Consider the following 25,522-nt stretch of genomic DNA (forward strand, 5'->3'; position numbering starts at 1 on the left):
AAATTTTTTTCCCCCACTGATATTTCGACCACTCACACAGGACGCCCAGACGATGCGCAGACAAAATATCAGCGGAAGAAATTTTATTTACGCGGCTGCGTACTCGAAATTTAATTAACTATTCATTACGCCGCGAGAAGTTGAAAATGCACATCTATGGGATATGTTGAAACAGTGGATAAAAGGCATACATCACTATTCCCGCTATTTGCTTGAATTTTAGCGTATCAAAGGCAAAACGAGCGCTTTAATTTGAATGCGACGTACCTGCATAACCTTAAGGACTCATTTCCTAACTGAATCCAGGCAGTTACAAAGACTGACGGAATTACAACATATTAAATAAAGCTTCTAATGATTTCCCTAGGGGTGACCATTTATTTGTCCCATAAGCTTACTATAGAAAAGTTTGAAGGTAGCCTATACCGTTACAGCTTAATGCTTTGCATATGGCTGACTGTGCGTGCGTTTTTCTTCCAAGCAAACTTTGTACATACATTGGCTTACTAGCTGGAGAGATACTATGCAATAAGAACCGCCCACTTCCTACTGGTTGCGGCTGATAACGTAGAGGGAAACAAAAATGGACAAAGTGGGACACACAGACTTGTAGACTGGAATAAAATACATACACAGACAACGCCCAGCAATCGGCTAGTTTTACACTCCGTCGAATCACATTATGACCAAATGTCAAAAGCCTGAACAACCACGTTTTGCAGCGTAGACAGCTGCGAGACATGTCTTTGATGTTCTGGGAGATACCGACTTGGATATGGTGCCATACAGACTCGTGCCGTGGCCAGCTGCTGTAGGTTTCTCTGGTGAGCAACCATGAGGCGACAAGCCCGATTGAGGTGGTACCACAGTCTCTACTGGGCTTAAATCAGGGGAATCTGGTAGCCAGGGAGAGTACGATAAGATCACTCTGGTACTCTTCGAACCATGTCCGTACATTGAGCGGTGTATAACAGCGCGGCAGAAAACACACTGCATGCACTGCTGGACAAGGTCCCCAAAGAAGGATGCAAGCTTGAGGTGGTCCATTGTGCGTTCCAGAATAACGAGCTCACGCACTGAATGCAGCACACACATATACCAGATCTTGTACATGAAGTAAATTCAAGTGGTTGAAAGGCATAATTGTAAAAGGTCTTAATTCGACGTAGTTCATGCAGCAGGCCCTACTGAGAAAAAATAAAATTCACCAGACCATAAAACACCGTGATTCGGAATGCCCCCCCCTCCTCTCTCTCTCTCTCTCTCTCTCTCTCTCTCTCTCTCTCTCTCTCTCTCTCTCTCTCTCTCTCTCTCGGCTGCCTGTCGCCTCTCAATGGATGTTCGTTGCGGTACTGGCGTTCAAATTCCAACCTTCGTCGCTGATGAACAGCTGTCAGCATGGATACATAAACCAGACATTTCAGTAGATGGTAGTGTGTTGTGAAGATAACGATCCTATCTAAGGTCACTGGTCAGGATATCTGGAGTAAGATTACACAATTGATCTGCTTGGTGCCTCCTCATCGCCGCTCTCCCCCTCCGCGGAATCGCGGGGATTTGTAAATGTCACCAAGGGGAACCTCCCACAAGTTTTACGCGATTGTGAGAGTTATTGACGGTCATGACGTAACTTGACACTGGGCACGTCATATTAAATTAGCTGTAAGCCCCACTCAGCCAATGGAAGCGCAATAAAATGACAAGGAACATATTGTAACTGCAGGGAGTGAGCTGCTCACTTACCAACATTTAACAACTAGCTCCTTATTTGTAGGTCACCGCATTTAAGGTCTGAGTAATACGGGGGAAAGGTGTACCTCTGTTACAAATACAAAAAAATTAACAATAAGTTTCTCTATGTATAGTTTAACTGTGTGCCTGTTCTGGAGCAATGACGATCTTAAGATACAATGTCACGGTGCATACTTAGGCGACTTATATTCAGCATCGTCCCTACTCGTGCTCCCCCTGAGGAACCGCTGGGAATTGATCAAGATCACCCAGAGGAATCGCAAGTCTCGGGTATTTGTGCGATTTATATTAGAGGTCATCACTTAACTGTCCTGTGATCAGTGGCGGCTCGTGAGTATACAGTCTGGGTGTTTACAAATTCCTAATTTCAGAAAAATTTGAGTGTAAGCAATTTGTGCTAACTGTACACTTCCTTGTTAAGTGTTCACTAGTAGTTACGCTAATTTGATGTTGTCCCTCTCTCAAAGGATCTGTTCTCGGAGGCCCTAGTTCCTTTGCTAACTTTTGCCAGTAATCTGGTCTTCTCTTCCCAGGGTGAGATTTTCACTCTTCAGCGGGATGTGCGCTGATACGGAACTTCCTGGCAGATTACAGCTGTGCGCCGGACCGAGGCCCGAAGTAGGGACATTTGCCTCACGCGGGTAAGTGCTCTACCGCCTGAGCTCCCCAAGCACGAGGCACCACTCGTCCTCACATCTTTACTTGTCTGTTATTATTTAAAATATACATAGTTCATGTTTACATTGCACATGAAAGCTGATTTCCGCACAGTAAACATCGAACTCCAAACACAAAATTCCGTGTGAACATCAGAGAAACCAGTGATAGAGCTTTTCGTGAATATACAATATGGGCCTACAGCACAGATAAACCTGTCAACATAAGATGAGCAGATTTCAGAAGCATGAATAAATGCAGCAATCTCATAATCGACGGTGATGTGCTTTAGGCTCTTACGCTTCTCACATGGGGAAACTCCCCTCAGATTTACTGTTAAGAGGACCCAGTCAAAAACTGAACACAGATCAAATATGAAAACAAGAAAAAAGTGTACCGCACTGTAAAAAAGGCAAAAATAGAAATAGTGAGCGGTTCAGGTTTCGACGGGGACACACAGCCTGCAGCCAGCCCTGGGAGCTGTGATCAGAGCGCCACTAGCCGTCGCCTTTTTGTATATACGGCTGCCGATCCCAAGGTCAACACCTTCAACTAACAGACAGTGGATGATGGAAACTGTGGAACAATGGCTTACACACACTGATAAACGTGGACCCATCCCACTACCCCATGAATCTCCATCACACTGTCGATAGGCTGCTTTGCTGTGCAGCTGTTACGGAAATGCAGTGTGAGTAGCATCCACACACTAGTACCAGAACTGTAATCACAAAAATCTGTTTGGTAAGACTACCATCGTATCGTCTGGCAAGAGTGGGAAGCAGCTAGCAGGAGCTGTAAGAATAAAAATGCATTCAAATAACTGTTATTGCACATCTGTGAGATGATAGGTTGACCCATAGTTGTATTAACAAAAACGTTATTTTGTAGGAAACACACATTTATGTTAAGATTCTAACACAATCTTTACATCAGTTCTTTTTCGCCGCCTCCCGGCTCAGATACATCATGTGAACTCCGACAATGCTCGTCTATGACATAGTCATTGACGACTAAGAGTAGATCAGCTAAAATAATTCAGACGCTGATGCTGTCAGGAGAAGAAACTTGTAAAAAAAAGTTCACTAAACCTTTTTTTATAGCTCTCTTCCAAGGTAGTAAATATATCTCGTCTGGCAGAATGTCTGTAATCGTAGCATGTGCTATTTTCAGCTGATAGGAATTAGTCGGAGTTAATTTGATTAGGGCTCATACATTTAAGATAGAGTGCATGATAATTATACTCCACATCTAATAAACCAACCTAGCATGGGTCTCGGACAGATCAGCATATTGTATGTTTACTGGCCACACTTAGCAGCTATGAATCTTCTGCTAGTATAAGACGCGTTTACCAGAAAACCAATAATATAGCGCTTGACTTGATAAGAGGTTTAATCAAGATGCTAGTATTACATGAACTTCAGACGTTTCACAGCTAGTATCGCTGCTTTTTGTGTAATATATTTCCACTTTAAAATTGCAGGAATATTGTGCATAGTTGTATAAACCATTATAGGTCTTGTTCGTCTTTTTTTTAGTATAGTGTCAAGGTATGGTATTGCATCCTGCTATTACCGGATAACACATTTAAACTGCAGTCTTCTACAGCTTGTACACATCCAGCTAAAAGTATAACACACATGTATTCTTATCTCAGGAGTCATAACAGTAACTATACGTCACGATCAATCTTTCTTTTAAGCTAGAACTATATCCCAGTAGGCAAAATCGCTGAGCAATGTAAGGGCTACATATAAAAATATTTTAATACGTAATGGTGTAAGTCTGGTCAACAAAGCCGCCTATACGTTTCAGGAAGATATAATTTCTTCTATATCATTACCTGAAAGATAGCCAGCAATCAACTTTCAGTTATAAGAACTAGTGTAACTAGATTTTATGCGTAGTTTTAACACAATTAAAAAAAAAAAAACCTGGGAAGGTGATGTATCGCATATTGGTTTGCCTACACCGAACAGACACTCATCCAGCCTAGAGACAGTGCACAGTATAATTGTCAGCATGACTTTTGTAGCTCATGCAATTGATTTTCAGGTTAAGTAATTAAAACTATGTACACACTTAGCACAGAATTATAACCATTTACCAAATCTTATTATATGGAATGCATGCACAGCTACAGAAGTTACGTTTGTTATTCTCAGGAAGATTCTGGATTAGAGACCTCATCAATCTGCTTAAGTATTCATAAAAATGTTTAGGATAAACAGCACTGCGAGTTGACCACTAACAGAAAATGCTTTTTTACTTATGATGATGATTATTCATTCTAGAACGGGAAAGGTCATCATATCACTTCCAGTAACATGATCTTGTAAATGTCAGTGAACTTTCAATCCATGAGCTGCGATCTGGATAGAGGGGAGGGGTACATGGGGTTCAGTAACGACATGCAACATGCAAAGTAATACTCTGTACATGAAAACGTATACTTGCAAGGGAAAGTCACCATCTCACCCCGCATCAGATTTATTGGTAAAATGGCCCAAGGATAGCTCGTCAGAAACTGAACTCAGATCAAGTATGAATACCGGAACGAGGTGTACTGCAGTGTGAAAAAGAAGCAAAATAGTAAAAACAGTGGACGGTCAAAGCTAAAGATGTGCAACATGCATCAAATTTGAAAATCCGCAGCGTCGTGGTTACTTGATCAGAGGGTTGGACTACAAAGTGGGAGATCAGTGTTCAAATCTCCCTCATGCCCAACATACTTCTTTCCTCACAAAATTGTGAACTATTCGTTCGTTATTGTCGTGTGTGGTCTCCTGTAGTCTTGGCAATAGTGATACTATACATTTGTTATAAATTATGAGTCATGTGGCAAGTATATATGACCATCGCAAGTAAATATGATGAACAGTGAATGAGGGCGGGGTGCCGCATAAACCTCTCTCAGAAATGAAAACAGCAAATAAACGCGTGTAAACCTTGTTGCACCAAAGGAATTCATGAGTTAAAACTTTCAAAATGGAACACACGAGAAATAACAATGAGTACTTGGATAGAACAAATAGGAGGCACGTACGTCTTCCTTACACCTAGCTGCTGCAAACGGATATTACACTACGTCACAGAGACAGCGAATAGTCACGTCAATGACCGAACGGAGAGTTCATAATTTTTCGGAAAAAAATGTATGTATATATTATTATTATTTCTTTCTTTTCTCAGACGTTATGTCTGGTCAAAAATGGAAAGTGACGCGGACCTTGATCAAGCGTGACTTCCTTTCAACTGTACGGTATATGTTATGTTGCATTTAGGAACTTTCGGGTAATTGAACATGTATCAATAATTACGGATTTCTGTAGTTGTATATGTAAGATTGGATGTAGCTGTATTGCATTCATGTACTGGTGGATATTGTGTGGTGTGACTCCTGTAGTTGATAGTATAATTGGTATAATGTCAACTTTATCCTGATGCCACATGCCCTTGACTTCCTCAGCCAGTTGGATGTATTTTTCAATTTTTTCTCCTGTTTTCTTTTGTATATTTGTTGTATTGGGTATGGATATTTCGATTAGTTGTGTTAATTTCTTCTTTTTGTTGGTGAGTATGATGTCAGGTTTGTTATGTGGTGTTGTTTTATCTGTTATAATGTTTCTGTTCCAGTATAATTTGTATTCATCGTTCTCCAGTACATTTTGTGGTGCATACTTGTATGTGGGAATGTGTTGTTTTATAAGTTTATGTTGCAAGGCAAGCTGTTGATGTATTATTTTTGCTACATTGTCATGTCTTCTGGGGTATTCTGTATTTTCTAGTATTGTACATCCGCTTGTGATGTGATCTACTGTTTCTATTTGTTGTTTGCAAAGTCTGCATTTATCTTTTGTGGTATTGGGATCTTTAATAATATGCTTGCTGTAATATCTGGTGTTTATTGTTTGATCCTGTATTGCAATCATGAATCCTTCCGTCTCACTGTATATATTGCCTTTTCTTAGGCATGTGTTGGATGCGTCTTGATCGATGTGTGGCTGTGTTAGATGATACGGGTGCTTGCCATGTAGTGTTTTCTTTTTCCAATTTACTTTCTTCGTATCTGTTGATGTTACGTGATCTAAAGGGTTTTAGAAGTGGTTATGAAATTGCAGTGGTGTAGCCGATGTATTTATATGAGTGATTGATTTGTGTATTTCGCTAGTTTCTGCTCGTTCTATAAAGAATTTTCTTAAATTGTCTACCTGTCCATAATGTAGGTTTTTTATGTCGATAAATCCCCTTCCTCCTTCCTTTCTGCTTAATGTGAATCTTTCAGTTGCTGAATGTATGTTGTGATGTATTCTATATTTGTGGCATTGTGATCGTGTAAGTGTATTGAGTGCTTCTAGGTCTGTGTTACTCCATTTCACTACTCCAAATGAGTAGGTCAATATTGGTATAGCATAAGTATTTATAGCTTTTGTCTTGTTTCTTGCTGTCAATTCTGTTTTCAGTATTTTTGATTGTCTTTGTCTATATTTTTCTTTTAGTTCTTCTTTAATATTTGTATTATCTATTCCTATTTTTTGTCTGTATCCTAGATATTTATACGCATCTGTTTTTTCCATCGCTTCTATGCAGTCGCTGTGGTTATCCAATATGTAATGTTCTTGGTTAGTGTGTTTTCCCTTGACTATGCTATTTTTCTCACATTTGTCTGTTCCAAAAGCCATTTTTATATCATTGCTGAATACATCTGTTATCTTTAGTAATTGGTTGAGTTGTTGATTTGTTGCTGCCAGTAGTTTTAGATCATCCATGTATAGCAGATGTGTGATTTTGTGTGGGTATGTTCCAGTAATATTGTATCCATAATTTGTATTATTTAGCATGTTGGATAGTGGGTTCAGAGCAAGGCAGAACCAGAAAGGACTTAATGAGTCTCCTTGGTATATTCCACGCTTAATCTGTATTGGCTGTGATGTGATATTATTTGAATTTGTTTGGATATTGTGTGGTTTTCCAATTTTTCATTACTATCTTTAGGAACTGTATCAATTTAGGATCTACTTTGTATATTTCCAATATTTGTAGTAACCATGAGTGGGGTACACTATCAAAAGCTTTTTGGTAATCAATGTATAGATAGTGTAGCGACCTTTGTTTAGTTTTAGCTTGATATTTCACCTCTGCATCTATTATCAGTTACTCTTTACATCCTCGTGCTCCTTTGCAACAGCCTTTTTGTTCTTCACTTATAATTTTGTTCTGTGTTGTATGTGTCATTAATTTCTGTGTAATGACTGAAGTTAATATTTTGTATATTGTTGGTAGGCATGTTATGGGGCGATATTTAGCTGGGTTTGCTGTGTCTGCTTGATCTTTAGGTTTCAGATAAGTTATTCCATGTGTAAGTGTATCAGGGAATGTGTATGGGTCTGCAATGTAACTGTTAAATAATTTAGTTAGATGTGAATGTGTTGAGGTGAATTTCTTTAGCCAGAAATTTGCTATTTTATCTTTTCCAGGGGCTTTCCAGTTGTGAGTAGAATTAATTGCTTGGGTGACTTCATGTTGCAAAATTATCACTTCAGGTATTTGTTGTATCATCTTGTATGTCTCTGTTTCTGCTTGTATCCACCGTGCATGCCCGTTATGTTGTACCGGGTTTGACCATATGTTGCTCCAGAAGTGTTCCATGTCTGTTATGTTTGGTGGATTGTCTATTTTAATGTGTGTGTTATCTATTGTCTGGTAAAATTTCTTTTGGTTTGTGTTGAATGTTTGGTTTTGTTTCCTTCTATTTTCACTTTTTTTGTATCTTCTAAGTCGTTTGGCCAATGCTTGTAATTTCTGCTTCTTTTCATCTAATTGCTCTATCACTTCTTGTTGTGAGATTTTACCTAACCTTTTTCGTTTTTTTTTTTCTGACATTTCAGTTCTTACAAATTGTGTTAGCTGTCCGATGTCTTTTCTCAGTTTTTCTATTCTGATCTCTAGCCAGTGTTGCCATGCTGGTTTTGTGGGTTTCTTCTGTGTGTTGGTTGGTTCTGATCTCTGACTAGTGTGTATATTTAGTGTAGTGAGTGCTCCTATATAAACCAGTAGTTGTAACTCTTCCATAGTTGTGTTTTCATTTATTTTGTTGTGAATGATTGTGTTGATAGTTTTTATTGTTGTTTCGACTTGTGGGTTATTTGGCGGTCCATGCAAGAATGGTCTAATATCTGTATTTGTGTCTTTGTATTCTATATATGTCAGCTGAAATTTTTCTTCTATATCTAACATGTGTGTCACTTCGTGTTCTATTTGTGCTTGTTCTGGTGGCTGTCTTAAGATTTAGTTTTCCTCTGATTGTTTAATTGATGCGTGTTGTTCTTTGTTTGTTTGCTCTTGGATGTTTGAGTCCATTACTGTATTTTCTTCTTCTTCTGATTGCACATTATTTTGTTCCAGTATTTGTTGTACTTGTTGTTTGATGTTTTCTTATTCTGACTGGGGTATCCTGTTATTTTTGATTATTACACGGATCTGATCAGCTAGTCGTTGTTCTGTTAAAAATTTTAATTCTGGGTATCTGGTAATAAATGTTGTGTATACTTGTGATCTGTATCCAGTTGTGTTGGTTCCTAGGTTTGTTGCTTGGTAATAACAGAACATGACGTGTTGATTAACTTCATCTGACCATCTCATCCTCTGTCTTTGTTTTCCTTCTAGGGTGGTTGCAGGAAGCATATCCTGCAAAACGCCTCTATTTGGATTTGAATCATTTTCCAGTTGGCTAGCAGTGTCGTTACCATTGTGGGCGGGCATAGGGTTCAACCGTCGTCCCCGACCATGACGGCGCTTCTCCGAGGCTTCTTTAGTTCTGTCCTGAACCAACTAATCACACTAAAAGGGGGGTTAGCCCTATTAGTGGTTTGTTCTTTTCGTCGCCTTTTACGACTGGCAGAACATACCGGAGGCCTATTCTTTTCCCGGGCCTCCACGGGAATTATTATTATTATTATTATTATTATTATTATTATTGATGTTGTTGCTTTGCCTTTAACGAGCGCAGTTAGACTAAACTACATGGCCAATTCCTTTTGCTGCCGTCCGCAGCTCGTAGTCTCGCGGTCGCGCTCTGGCTTCCCGAGCATGGGCTCCTGGGTTCGATTCCCGGCGGGTTCAGGGATTTTCGCCTGCCTCGAGATGATTGGGTGTTTGTGTTGTCCACATCATTTCTTCATCATTCATGAAAGTGGCGAGATTGGGCTGAGATAAGTTTGGAAATTTGTACGGGCGCTGATAACCGCGCAGTTGAGCGCCCCACAAACCAAGCATCATCCTTTTGCTGCCTTCCTTGCTGCCCAAACTTCCCTCATTCGCTCGCTGTGTTTCTGTTTCCGGTCCTCTGCCCATGCTTTTTATCGGCTTCGTGTCTTCGGCTTCATCTTGGTCGCCTTTTTGATTGCCCATATTTCTTTCATCTTCCAGCTGTGCTCTTGTTTGCTTTCTTCGGTCCATTTTACGCCTGTTCGTTTGTCACAGTGTATCTCATGTGGTTTATTTTTCTTAATGATGATTCTGAATTTTACACTGTCATTTATTGTGTTTGGTGTGATGTTGAGTTGTTTCAGGTCGGTTTTTACCTCTGCCACCCATTTGTTGTTTCTAGTGGTTACACAGTCAAAGATCTGTTTGGTCGCTCTGTGTGGTGGCATTCTATATGGGTGTCCATAGAATTGTAGTCTGCGTTTTCTAATATTTTCTGTGATTGTCTCCGTATGTTTGTATAGTTCCTCTGTAGGTTTCTTGATCCATATTTCATTGTTGTCAGTTGCGCCAAATATTTTCCTAAGCATTTTCCGATCTACTTTTTCTAGTGGTCTGATACGTGTATGCCCTAGGATTAGTGTGGTCTCTGCTGCATACAGTGCTTCGGGGAGCACCGTGTCCTAGTGGCGTAATTTGCCTTTTTGTGAGGTATACTTCTTGTTGTAATGATTCTACACTACTTTGTATGCCTTGTCCAGTTTAGTTTTTCTTTCTTCGTTTGAGTCTCTGTTATGTCCGCTCATTTGTAGTGTTTCACCGAGGTAACTGAAGTTTCCTCTTTTGCAAATGGTGCCGTACTTTGTGTTCAGAGATGAGAGGTTCTTTGTGCTCATGAAATGTCTCTTTTCGTAAGAGATCTGTAGTCCAGTTTTGGAAGCGATTTCGTGTAGTTTTTCAATAGCTTATTTTGTTTAATTTATACCTTTCGCGACAATTGCCAAATCATCTGCAAAAGTCAGGCATTTAATCTGTAGGATTCCTAAGGTTATCCCCTGTTGTGATATTTCCCATTCTTTTATTACTTATGTAACACTAAACTGAAAAGGAGAGGTGAGAGGCCATCGCCTTGTCTGCCATCTGTGCGTATTTCAAAGGGCTTTGATATTTTTCGACAGAACTTCACTTTGGATGTCGTGTTGGTCAAGGTTTGCTCTATGATAGTCCGTGTTTTATTGTCTACCTTGTATTCGGCTAGAATTTTGAAGAGAGTTTTCCGGTCGATAGAGTCGTACGCCTTTTTCAAGTCGAAAAAGGTAATGACCAGGCTCTGTTTGTGTTGTAAATCATTTTCGGGTTCCAAATTTGTTCCGCGCAAGACCGCACTTTACGGAAGCCTGTTTGGTATTCCCCAATCAAGTGGTCGGTCTGGCATTCTAGTCTGTTTAGTAAATCTTTAGAGAGGATCTTGTATTTGACCGGTAGTAGAGATATTCCACTGTAGTTGTTCGGGTCAGTCTTGTCACCTTTTTTGTGTAGTGGTTGTATCAGGGCAGTTTTCCAGTCTTCAGGAATTTTCATGTTTTCCCAGATATCTTCAAAGATCATGTGGATGTCTTTGAGTTCTGGGTCTCGTAACTTCCAGATTTCCGCGATGATGCCGTCTTCTCCTGGCGCTCTAAGACTCTTGAGCAACTTGATTATTTCTTTAACTTCTTCTAAGGTTGGAGGGTCACTATCTGGATTGTACGTGCTCGTTTCTGTCATCAGTTCTTCCATAGGGGGGTCCGTGTTGAGTTTTTCAAATTATTGTGTCAAAATTTCACAATTGTTTTTGGTATTCGTTTCTAGGGCTCCATCCAGTTTTCTGAAACACACGTTGTGTGGTTGATATCCAGTCGCCGTTTATCATACTGTCGTTTTTCACTGCGAATGATTTTGCTTGATTGTTTCTGTGTTTTCAGAAAATTCGTCCAGTTCCCTGGGGATTTATGACTACTAAATTTTTTCCATACACTGATTCGTTGGTCAATAGCTTGGTCACATGTGTGGTTCCACCTACGGTGTTTCCTTGTGCGTGGTGCTTGTGCTAGTTTCATGGCTTCTCGGATTCTTCCTGAAAGTTGTGTCCAGTCTATCGTTTTTTTTCATTTCTATTTCGTCTAATATTGGTGTCTGGTTTAAAGTAAGGTGTTCTGGATCTGCTCTAACAATTTTGTGCTTCGGGAGCTTTTTATTGGGCAAAAGACGAATCCTGATCTGTAGTAGGTGGTGGTCTGAGTCGAAGTAACCTTTTCGTGTGTCTGTGTTCAAAATTTCTTTTTGTGAGTCTTTCTGGACTATTACGTGGTCGATTTGTGGTTCTTGCTTTCCACTGGGGAATTTTCATGTGGTAATATCAGTGTTGGTTTCTTGAATTTTGTTGACATAATGGCGAGGTCGTGGGTCCATCAGGTGTTTTCCATACTTGTTTGCGCTGTGGTTAGCACACTGGACTCGCATTCGGAAGGACGACGGTTCAATCCCGCGTCTGGCCATCCTGATTTAGGTTTTCCGTGATTTCCCTAAATCGCTCCAGGCAAATGCCGGAATGGTTCCTTTGAAAGGGCACGGCCGACTTCCTTCCCCATCCTTCCCTAATCCTATGAGACCGATAACCTCGCTGTTGGGCCTCTTCCCCCAAAACAACCAACCAACCAACCATACTTGTTTGTGTCCTTGTGTGGAATGTCTGTATTCCTTTTCTTTTCCGAGTTTTGCGTTGAAGTCTTCCAGTATTATTTTGACTCTATGTGCAGGAATTTTCCTGATAGTTTCTTCCATTGTCGTCCAGAAGTCATCAATTTCGTCCGGGTTTTTCTATTGTAATCATTAGTCGGTGCATCTTTCCTCTCTTCATCAGTATGTTCACGTTGAGTGTGCCGATGTAGTGTTTCCGTTTGGTCTTGAGGGAGTTTGAGAAGCTCCGATTCTTCTCGTGATGTCCGTGAGCCCCCAGTATCCGATGCTCACGACGATCCCAGTCTATTGACTGGGGCCCGGGGTATGAGGTATTTCTCGTTGTACCATCATGATGTTTAGTAGTTGGATGTATGGCATGCTGCCGAGTACAACCTGACTTTCCAGATCTGGAGGTTGGTTGAGGCCGCCACTGAAATGTGGAACAGACGCCTTTTGTAGCGGCCCACTGTGGGAACAGACGCTACTAGTAGTTTTGGTCCGCCCTGAGTATTCATTTCCTCGATACCATCTACATCTAGGAGGCATTCCCCTATCCGCCACCTGGGGAGGCGCTCGGTTGCGGGTCTACTAACCGCCTCGATATACATTTGGCGTTCGAGGGATTTTTGAACACGGATCTCCCCTTTTCTAAGCCAATACCGTTACCACATAACCACGAAGCAGTGGTTGTACAGATTCTCGTAATGTTGCACATCTTGAGCTTGGATCATTCACTGTTCCAATTTTACTTCTTTTTTCACAGTTCAGCACAACTTCTTCCTGTGTTCACGCGTCATCTGTGTTTGGTTTTTGACCGGCTATCCTCTTGGACATCTTATCACTAAATCTGAGCGGTTGCGATGGGAAGTTTCCCTTATTAGCAGGGTGTACTTATTAAAGTATCAGCCCCTATGTCTATAAAAATGCGAGACGAAACTCCCAAGTCTGACTGCTAGATGAAAGAATGTGGGAATGCTACCCTAGCATGGAGGGCTATCATGTTGTTTCAGAAGAAGTTGAGTAGCATAGTCACTGTGGTGTAGTGGTTATGGTACTAGACTTTTGCATGGAAGGTCGTGAATTCAAAACTCACCTGAAATCTAAAATTTTAATTTCTATTTACGGTTCGAGTACATTCTGGAGGTATCCACAAATGTCAAGAATAATTGTACTGGAATGTTCTGTAACTGTATATACAGGGTGGTTCATTAATAGCGACCGGGCCAAATATCTCACGAAATAAGCATCAAACGAAAAAACTACAAAAAACGAAACTCGTCTAGCTTGGAGGGGGAAACCAGATGACGCTATGGCTGGCCCTCTAGATGGCGCTTCCATAGGTCAAACGGGTATCAACTGAACTTTTTTAAATAGGAACCCCCATTTTTTTATTGAATATTCGTGTAGTGCGCAAAGAAATATGAATGTTTTAGTTGGACCACTTTTTTTGCTTTGTGATAGAAGGCGCTGTAGTAGCCACAAACGTATAATACGTGGCATCACGTAACATTCCGCCAGTGCGGACGGTATTTGCTTCGTGATACGTTACTCGTGCTACAATGGACCGTTTACCAGTTGCGGAAAAGGTCGATATCGTGTTGACGTATGGCTATTGCGATCAAAATGCCCAACGGGCGTGTGCCATGTATGCTGCTCGGTATCCTGGACGACATCAACCAAGTGTCCGGACCGTTCGCCGGATAGTTACGTTATTTAAGGAAACAGGAAGGTATCAGCCACATGTGAAACGTCAATCACGACCTGCAACAAATGATGATGCCCACGTAGGTGTTTTAGTTGCTGTCGCGGCTAATCCGCACATCAGTATCAGACAAATTGCGCGAGAATCGGGAATCTCAAAAACGTCGGTGTTGAGAATGCTACATCAACATCGATTGAACCCGTACCATATTTCTATTGCACCAGGAATTGCATGGCGACGACTCTGAACGTCGTGTACAGTTCTGCCACTGAGCACAAGAGAAATTACGGAACGATGACAGATTTTTTGCACGCGTTCTGTTTAGCGACGAAGCGTCATTCACCAACAGCGGTAACGTAAACCGGCACAATATGCATTATGGGGCAACGGAAAATCCGCGATGGCTGCAACAAGTGGAACATCAGTGACCTTGGCAGGTTAAAGTATGGTGCGGCATTATGGGAGGAAGGATAATTGGCCCCCATTTTATCGATGGCAATCTGAATGGTGCAATGTATGCTGATTTCCTACGTAATGTTCCACCGATGTTACTACAAGATGTTTCACTGCATGACAGAATGGCGATGTACTTCCAACATAATGGATGTCCGAAACATAGCTCGCGTGCGGTTGAAGCGGTATTGAATAGCGTATTTCATGACAGGTGGATTGGTCGTCGAAGCACCGTACCATGGTCCGCACGTTCACCGGATCTGACGTCGCTGGATTTCTTTCTGTGGGGGAAAGTTGAAGGATATTTGCCATCGTGATCCACCGACAACGACTGACAACATTCGTCAGCGCATTGTCAATGCATGTGCGAACATTACGGAAGGCGAGCTACTCGCTGTTGAGAGGAAAGTCATTACACGTATTGCCAAATGCAATGAGGTTGACGGACATCATTTTGAGCATCTATTGCATTAATTTGGTATTTACAGGTAATCACGCTGTAACAGCATGCGTTCTCAGAAATGATAAGTTCACAAGGGTACATGTATCACGTTGGAACAACCGAAATAAAATGTTCAAACGTACCTACGTTCTGTATTTTAATTTAAAAAGACCTACCTGTTACCAACTGTTCGTCTAAAATTGTGAGCCGTATGTTTGTTACTATTGCAGCGCCATATATTACGGAGCAAAAAGAGTGGTCCAACTCAAACATTCATATCTTTACGTACTACACGAATATGTAATAAAAATGGTGGTTCCCATTTTTAAAAAAAAACGCAGTTGATATCCGTTTGACCTATGGCAGCGCCATCTAGCGGGCCAATCATAGCGCCATCTGGTTTCCCCTTCAAGCTAGACAAGTTTCGTTCTTTGTAGTTTTTTTCGTTTGATGCTTATTTCGTGAGATATTTGGCCCGGTCACGATCAATGGAGTACCCTGTATACCGTATGTGCTCTGGCCAGAGGCAGTTCGCTCCGCGCTCTTGTATGTGCATGTGCAATTGCTGAATAAACCTTCGTTAAGTGAAGTTAGTGTTCGTCATTCATCTAATTACACCTTTTTCTACGTGACAATATTATATGAACGGCTTTGATATCATTTTAAGTAGGTCTAAGACGAGTATTTTAATAAAATAGTACACACAATGTAGACTTAGGTCCTCAGACCAGTGCTTGTGTGTCCTCTGTAGTAGTACTAAACGGCTCAGAATACATTATTTTGTTTGTAGGAACACACACAGACAGCACAAGTTTACATAATCGATTTCCGCGTTAAATAATTAAAACTATAGGCAGAGAGAGAAAATTTTGCTTTGGGTCGCCACAGCTCAAACACAGTTTAGTCGATGATTCGTATAAAATATCCAGGTAAATGCTCAAGATAGCAGCCCTTTCGGCTATATACTCTAAGTGCGGATGTGTTACAATTTTTGTGTGTGTGTGCGCTGCAACGTGTATACCCTGAAGCCAAGGGGTAGGGAGGATATGATTTATTTCTGCCTTCATGACACCTAAAACGCCTACTAATGGAGGAAAAAGCACCCAGGCCACTTTATAGCAGGAGTGTAATAGTTTCTTTAAATAATAACCTATGGCCGAAAAATGTTATACAGAGGATGGACACAAGAGGTCGCAGGATGACAGAGCTATCAGTCGACCCTGGCCATTCAGCTCAGACTAACCTACCACAACGGACCTGGTGATGAGATATAAAGCAATACTGTAAATCTGACCGTCAGTCACCAGCGTGCGTTCTATCTCCTGCAAAGCAGTCAATGTTATGTGTGTCGTAAGCAGTAAATTTTCCACAGTGCATACTACCGGAAAAGACAACATAAAAAAGGCTAATGTACGATAGATAGTTTTATTAAACGCCAAACGCCAATCAATAATATTAGGGACACACACACACACACACACACACACACACACACACACACACACACACACACACACACACACAAGTGCTAGTGCTAGTATGTAGTATGACAATTTCGTGTCCTGTCACCACGTGTCTTTAGAATTCATCATAGTTCCACTACTAAAAGCATATATGGTGACATTCCCCCTCATATCTACTCATTACAGTCCCTCTGTACCTATTACGCCAACTGTATTATGATTTTTTTAAAGTATATGTGACGCCATGTCTAGCCTTCATTCCGTATAAACATTAAAATACGTGTAATTTTTATTTTCCAAGGGACCTGCGAGCTTTCTCCTCAACCTTTAGAGCAGATCTCTGTCAGTATGAAGCTAGATGGTTGTAATAATTCGCTCGTCCTCGTAGTTTTCTAGGAAAGTATCCAAGACGGAGCTCCACACACTTTGATCTAATGATTTTGTTACAAAAACTCGGCTACACAGTAAATATAAATACAGATAACCTGACTGACCATGTGTAACCGAATTTTACTGATTTTTTTATATTTTCCACATTTTTCCCATATTTAAATTTACAAATACATATGTATACTCTTATTGCTTACATAATTAGGTGTGGCTTGCTATTTTTTTATGCCGTTGAAGTTTGATACCGAGACCCAACCCAGCCAGGGTATCTACTTATTCCTCCAAATGTCAATGCTAAGTGCCAAAACCAATGCTAATACACAACGTGCACATACATGGATTGCTGCGTAGGTCACCTGTTGACATCATTCTATTGTAACCACACATAGCACTGTTACCATATGCTATTTAGAGTTTTGGCTTCCAGCTAAGATGCATTCCATTGTTTGCCCTACATATTTTTTTACGAATACTAATGTACTAATGCAGATTCACATGTCGTCTAAACCAAAATCGTTGGGAGGATTAAATACTGTCGATTTGTGTGGCTGTAGATATATTCCATGAAATCCAGTCCGATAATTGGTTATAATCCTACGCTCTGTATGGATATAGTTTTAATTACACTGACGGAAAAAATCGCAACACCAAGAAAGAATCGTGCGACATAAACGAAAGTTGGTAGGCATGTTTCTACATGTAAACGTGATATCTATTCAAATTTCGCGCCTTTCCCATAAGAGTGGAGCCAGTAACGACACTATGAAGATGCAAATGAGGTTTGTTCTAAAAACATGCCATAACGATCGTGAGCATTAGTTCCTTTTAAGACTGGACATGGTAAGTTGATGTTAGTCAAGAATGCCTTTAAGGCGACAAAGACACCATTAAAAACACCTTACCGCGTTTAAATGAGGCCGTGTAACAGGACTACGCTGGACGGAGTGGCCGCGCGGTTAGAGGCGCCATGTCACTGATTGCGCGGCCCCTCCCGCCGGAGGTTCGAATCCTCCCTCGGTCATGGGTGTGTGTGTTGTTCTTAGCAGAGATTAGTTGAAGAAGTGTTTAAGTGTAGGGACCGTTGACCTCAGCAGTCTGGTCCCTTAGGAATTCACACATATTTCAACATTTGAATAGGACTACGAGAAGCTTCTGCGATACTGCAGAAAGACTTGGCAGGAACGTAGCCACTGTACATGTCTGCTGGAAGCGGTGATCATAAGAATGTATGGTTGCAACAACATCTACATCTACATGGTTACTCTGCAATTCACACTTAAGTGCCTGGCAGAGGGTTCATCGAACCATTTTCATACTACTTCCCTACCATTCCACTCAAGAATGGCGCGTGGGAAAAAGGAACACCTAGGCCGAAACCTTTCCGTTCGAGCTCTGATTTCTCTTATTTTATTATGGTGATCATTTCTCTCTACGTAGCTGGGTGTCAACAAAATATTTTCGCATTCGTAAGAGAAAGTTGGTGACTGAAATTTCGTAAATAGGTCTCGCCGCAAAGAAACCCGCTTTTGTTTCAGTGACTACAACTCCAACTCGCGTATCATATCAGTGACACTCTCACCCCTACTGCGCGATAACACGAAACGAGCTGCCCTTCTTTGCAGTTTGTCGATGTCCTCCGTCAATCCTACCTGGTAAGAATCCCACACCGTGCAGCAATATTCCAGCAGAGGACGGACAAGTGTAATGTAGGCTGTCTCTTTAGTGGGTTTGTCGCATCTTCCAAGTGTTCTCCCAACAAAGCGCAGTCTTTGTTTCTCCTTTCCCACAATGTTATCTATGTGGTCCTTCCATTTTAAGTTGCTCGTAATTGTAATTCCTAGGTATTTAGTCGAATTGAAAGCCCTTAGATTTGTGCGATTTATCGTATACCCAAAATTTAACGGATTTCTTTTAGTACCCATGTGGATGACCTAGCTCTTTTCTTTGTTTAGTGTCAATTGCCACTTTTCGCACCATACAGAAATTCTTTCTAGATCATTTTGTAATTGGAATTGATCGTCTGATGATTTTATTAGACGGTAAATTACAGCATCAGCAAATAATCTAAGGGGGCTGCTCAGATTATCACCCAGACCATATATGTAAATCAGGAACGGCAGAGGGCCAGTGACACTACCTTGCGGAACGCTAGATATCACTTCTGTTCTACTCGATAATTTATCATCTCTCATTATGAACTGTGACCTCTCTGAGAGGAAATCACGAATCCAATCAAACAACTGAGACGATACTCCATATGCATGCAATTTGATTAATAGTCGCTTGTGAGGAACGATATCAAAACCCTTCGGGAAATCTAGGAATATGGAATCGACCTGAGATCCCTTCTTGACAGCATTCATTAGTTCATGGGAATAAAGAGCTAACTGTGTTGCACAAGAACGATATTTTCTGAATCCATATTGGTTGTGTATCAATAAGTCATTTTCTTCATGGTGATTCATAATGTTCGAGTATAGTATATGCTCCAAAATCCTAGTGCAAATTGAGGTCAGTGATATGGGTCTGTAATTCAATGGGTTACTCCTATTTCCTTTCCTTAATATTGATGTGACCTGTGCTACTTTCCAGTCTTTAGGAACAGACCTTTCGTCAAGGGAGCGGTTGTATACCATTGTTAAGAAAGGCGCTATTGTGTCTGCATACTCTGAAACGAACCTGATTGGTATACCATCTGGACCGGAAGACTTGCCATTCTTAAGTGATTTGAGTTGTTTCGCAACACCTAAGATATCTACTTTTATGTCATTCATGCTAACAGCTGTTTTGGTTTCGAATTCTGGAATATCTACTTCGTCTTCTTTCGTGAAGAAATTACGAAAAACTGTATTCAGTAACTCAGATTTAGTGGCACCACCATCGGTAACATTTCCATCGCTATCGCGCAGAGTCGATATTGACTATTTTTTGCCACTGGTGTACTTTACATACGACCAGAATCTCTTTGGGTTATCTACCATATTTTGAGACAATGTTTCATTGTGGAAACTATTAAAAGCATCTCGCATTGTTGTCCGCACTAAATTTCGAGCTTCCGTGAAACTTACCCAGTCCTGGGAATTTTGCGTTCTTCTGAATTTGGCATGTTTTTTTCGTTGCTTCTGCAACAGTGTTCTGACGTGTTTTGTGTACCATGGTGGATCAGTCCCGTCTCTTATTAACTTATGCTGTATGAATCTATCTATTGCTGTCGATGCCGTACCTTTGAATTTGAGCCATATCTGGTCTACACTTACATAATTAGCTTGGAAGGAATATAGACTCTCTCTTAGGAAGGCATCAAGCGAATTTTTATCTGTTGTTTTAAATAGATATATTTTGCGTTTTTTTAGTGGATTTGGTTGATATGGTTTTGAGCCTCACTACAATGACCTTGTGTTCACTAATCCCTGTATCCGTCATGACGCTCTCAATTAAATCAGGATTATTTGTGGCTAAGAGGTCAAGCGTGTTTTCGCAACGATTTACAATTTGTGTAGGCTCATGAACTAATTGTTCAAAGTATTCTCAGAGAAAGCATTAAGTACAATTTCGGAAGATATTTTCTGTTTACCACCAGCTTTGAACATGTATTTTCGCCAACAAATCGAGGGTAGATTGAAGTCTCCACCAATTATAACTGAATGAGTGGGGTACATATTTGTAATGAGATTCAAGTTTTCTCTGAACCGTTCAGCTATTATATCATCTGAGTCGGGGGGGGGGGGGGGGTCGGGTCGATATAAGGAGCCAATTATTATTTTGGTACGGCTGTTGAGTATAACCTCTACCCATAGTAATTTGCACGAACTATCTATTTCAACTTCACTATAAGCTAAACTACTACCAACAGACACAAACACACCACCACCTACTTCATTTAATCTATCCTTTCTGATCACGGTTTGTGCCTCTGTAAAAATTTCGGCAGAATTTATCTCCGGCTTTAGCCAGCTTTCTGTTCCTATAATGACTTCAGCTTCAGTGCTTTCTATCAGCGCTTGAAGCCCTGCTACTTTTCCTACACAGCTATGACAATTTACAACTACAGTACCGACTGTTGCTTGGTAGATTCTCGTCGTTTCTTTGCCCTGTACCCTTTGAGACTGGAGCCCTTTTTGATCTTCCCCGAGACTAACCTAAAAAACCGCCCAGTCCACGCCACACAGCCTCTGCTAACCGTGTAGGCGCCTCCTGTGTGTAGTGGGGCTCCAGATGACCACGTGGCACTACTGAGAGGGATGAGCATCGTGTTCGACGGATGGCTCTGACTCATCATACTGCACTTGCAGCAACAATTTGAGCAGAAATTTGCACCACAGTGACACAACGAACTGTTATAAATCTCTTACTTCAAGGACAGCTCCGAGCTAGGCGCCTTGTAGCGTACATTACACTGAACCCATACCACCTCCATGTGCGACCAGTGGTGCGAAGCCAGAGCCCATTAGAGGGCAGGGTGGGGGTCTGTTGTGTTCACTGGTGAATACTGGTTCCGCCTCGATACCAGTCATGGCCGTGTGTTGGTTATGAATAGGCCAGTTGAGGGTCTCCAAGGAACCCGTCTGCGTGATAGACATGCAGGACGAATACTTGGAGTTATGGTCTGGGGTGCGATTTCGTATGATAGCAGGAGCACTCTCGTGGTTATTCTATGCACCCTGACAGCAAAATTGTACGTCAGTCTGGTGATTCGTCCTGTTGTGCTGTCATTCATGAACAGCATTCCAGGGCGTGTTCTGCAACAGGATAACGCTCGCCCTACATACCGCTGTTGCAAGCCAACATGCTCTGCAGGGTGTCGAAATGTTGCCTGAGCCTGCGCGATCACCAGATCCGTCTGCAATCGATTACATACTGTACATCATAGGACAACTCCAGTGTCATCCACAAACAGCATTAACCATCCCTATATTAACCGACCAAGTGCAACAAGTGTGGAACTCCATCCCACAAACTGAAATCTGGCACCTGTACGACACAATGCATGCACGTCTGCGTGCTAGCATTCAACAGTCTGGCTGTTACACTGGTTATTATTGTACCAGGATTTCATATTTGCAATGGCTAATCTCGCACTTCATTAAACTGTGATCTTGCAATATTAATCACTTAAATATATTACCTAAACAAATGTATTCACGAAATTTCATTACTCTACGTTAATTATTTTTTGGTGTTGTGATTTTTTCCTTCAGTATATTTAATCTGGAAATCGATTATATAAGCTACAAAACAGTGATGCTACCAATTCTATTGTGGACAGTCTCTAGGCTAGCAAACCAGTATGGGATACATTACCTTTCCCAGACTCTCGCCATTGACCGACCATAAGCTTCTTCCTTCCTAGAGGGATCGTTCTTTTAAGAAACGTAGATGAGGCTTTGTTGACTAGACTTACACCATTAAATATCAAAATTTTTGTATATGCAGTCCTTACATTATTCTTCAGTTTTGCTACTGGGATGTAATTCTAGCTTAGAAATTGTTGATCATGATGCCTTTTTTTTAGTGTTATAGCTATGAAAATAAGAATACGTAAGTTATATTTTTAGCTGGCTATGTAAAAGCTGTGGAAGACAGTTGTTTTAACGTATTATTCGGTAACAGCAGAATGCAACAGCATACCTTGATGCTATACTTGAAAAAAGACGACCAGAATCTATAATTGTTTATACACCTATGTAATATATGCTTGCAGTTTTAAAGTGGAAATCTGAGTTATTCCACTGGATGATTGAAATCATGTCGTCTGCCCATCCTACTTCCTATAGAACCCAGACTGGGAAACTAGCTTTATTATGCACTCACAAGCTATGGCTGGCAGATACACAGTCTTCCCAGATGTGTTACAGTTCCACTAGGCAGTGCTACTGTCCGCGACCATGCACGTACGATGCGCGAACACGCACACACGCACACACGAACACACGAACACACGCACGCACGCAGTATGGCACCTTGTGTTACTCACAAGAAACGATGCTAGACAGGAACACAACTGTCGTCCCATAATTTCTCTTTTCCTACACATAAGGTACGCTGGCTATGAATGTTATTTCTTGTTAGTGTTTTCACAAAAGACCACTGTTCGATTTCAGTTCACGTAATACTAGCATGTTGAGTGAACCTACTGGTACCAAGTCCTGCATTATATTATTGGTTTTTGGAAAAAAAAAATCTTCCACTTAGTGAGGTGGGTGTTTCTGCAACAAAAGATTCACGAATTGTGACCGGCAACGTTATAGAACTACACTTTAGGTTTATTAATCTGTTTGAGACTCATATCAGGCTGGGTTAATATATGTGGACTATGATTATCATGCACCCTATCTTAAAGGTATGATCCTCAAGAAGTTACCCCCAGCAAAATCCTGTAACAGGAAAGTAGCACATGATTAGATTATGGATTTTTTTTTTTTTATAAATCTGATGTCGCATTTACTACCTCAGAAAACAACATCAGAGTTTTAACTTGACTCCAATATTAGCTGATTTACGAGGTGTGACAATTAAGTAATGAGACTGATTTTCTTTGCAAGATGTGGCAATCCTGCAGGCTTGCGTAGGCAAAATATCTTTGACCTTGGTCTATAAGCTGCTTCTAGTCCAAGCAGCACATCGATGCAACTTCTCAGTCGTGAGTTGTGCTGTAATAAGTTAACATGTGTTTGTGTGTCTCGTCACGGAAATGAAATCGCATAATATTGCGCAAAGGTATGCCATTTCTTTTTGCGTTAAATTGGGTGAAAACGCGACAACTTACGGTAAGTTTCAGAAGGCTTTTGAGAGGAGGTTATGTCAAGAGTTCAAGTTTTTCGTTGGCATAAAATGTTTAGTGAAGACATAACGAATGTTGAAGATGAAGATCGCGGTGGACGACAATCAACCTTACGGACGGATTTCAACTTGGTCAGCGTGAGTGAACTCGTACGATCTGATCGAAGATTATCCGTGAAAGTTATTGCAGAAGAACTGAACATCAATCGAGAAACGGTTCGTCTAACAATAACTGAAGATCTTGGTATGAGAAAGATTTGTGCAAAAATGGTCCCCAAAAATCTCACACCACAACAGCGAGAAACACGGAAAGATGTGGCAGCCGATCTGTTAGAGGAAACGGAAATCAATCCAGAATTGTTGAGCCGAGTTATCACTGGTGATGAAAGTTGGTTTTTTCAGTACGATCTACAGACAAAACGCCAAAGTTCGCAGTGGTGCTCAAAGGGATCACCCAGACCAAAACAGGCTCGCATGTCAAAGTCAAAAGTGAAATGCATGCTTGTGTGCTTCTTTGATTCCAAGGGATTGTTCATAAAGAGTGGGTTCCTCCAGGACAAACAGTTAACCAATATTACTACAAAGAAATTTTAGAAAGACTTCGTAAAAGAGTTTTTCGTGTCTGTGCCAACACTGCTGACAATTGGATTCTGCATCACGATAATGCACCATCCCATACTGCTCTGTCAGTACAGCAATTTTTAACCTCAAAACAAATTTCAGTACTGCCACTGCTACCTTATTCATCAGATATCGCTCCGTGCGACGTTTTTCTATTCCCAAGAGTCAAAACGGCGGTCAAGGGACACTATTTTCAAACAACACAAGATGTCCAAAAAGCAGTGACGAGGGTCTTGGAGGATATTACAGAAAATGAGCTCCAGAAATGTTACCATCAATGGCAGAAGCGCTGGAAAAATTGTGTGCAATCAGAAGGGAACTACTTTGAAGGATACAACACTAATCTTGACTAAAACGGTAAGCAACATTTCTTTTCACATCAGTATCATTACTTTATTGTCGCACTTCGTATGCTTGGTCATCGATGACTATGTTGTAGACAGAGCATTGCTTGAGTTCTAACAATATATCTGAACCAGTCGAGAGGGTCATTCGTGGTCAAATCTTATCATGCAACGCTTTAAACCTGATGATATTATTGTAACCAATACAGGTAGGGTGTGTCTTTGCTATTAAATAAAGCGTTTTGTAGTAAGACTGTATGGGTAAATCGAGCAGCTGACACAGGTGTAGTAAAATTATTTTAGTTTGCTTTTATTCATACAGCTCCTACTGGCTGCTTCGCACTCTCACCAGGTGAGGTGATGACAGTCTTATCAAACAGCTTTTCGTAATTAGAGACGCCGTCGCTAGTGAGTGTGCGCTGCTCAAATCGCCTATCCTTAACGACTGCACAGCAGAGCAGTCTATGGACAGTGCGATGGAGATTCGGTGCAGTGGTGGGAAGGATTACATGACTGCAAGCTTCACTGATACACCGTTTTTCCGTTGTCGCCATCAGCCAATGTCCGCAATTTCAGACTGTCGACCCACGGACTGGCGGCCATATATTCGGAGAGGTGATGGATGGTTGTGATCTGGTCACTATTTCTAGACTGGCTGCAGGCTTGCACTGTCTGCGTCGGTGTCAGCATCATAGCTCAAGGCTCGGTAGCGCAGACTGAGACATGCAACATCTCATTGTAAATACTGTTATCAGGTACGTGCCACCCGTTTTTAGCAGTCATTGTTTGTTTGTTTGTTTGTTTGTGTGTGTGTGTGTGTGTGTGTGTGTGTGTGTGTGTGTGTGTGTGTGTGTGTGTGTGGCACAATTTGAAGCAGCATGGTCGTAGGTTTATCGTGAATGAGTCTTTGGAGAATCTGTTTCTCACCAGACGATGGTCGCAATTTTCATATCATGTAGTGGGAGAGGCGCCGTGACTGCTGGAGTGG

Source organism: Schistocerca serialis, chromosome 3, assembly GCF_023864345.2.
Source record: "Schistocerca serialis cubense isolate TAMUIC-IGC-003099 chromosome 3, iqSchSeri2.2, whole genome shotgun sequence".
Lineage (NCBI taxonomy): Eukaryota > Metazoa > Arthropoda > Insecta > Orthoptera > Acrididae > Schistocerca > Schistocerca serialis.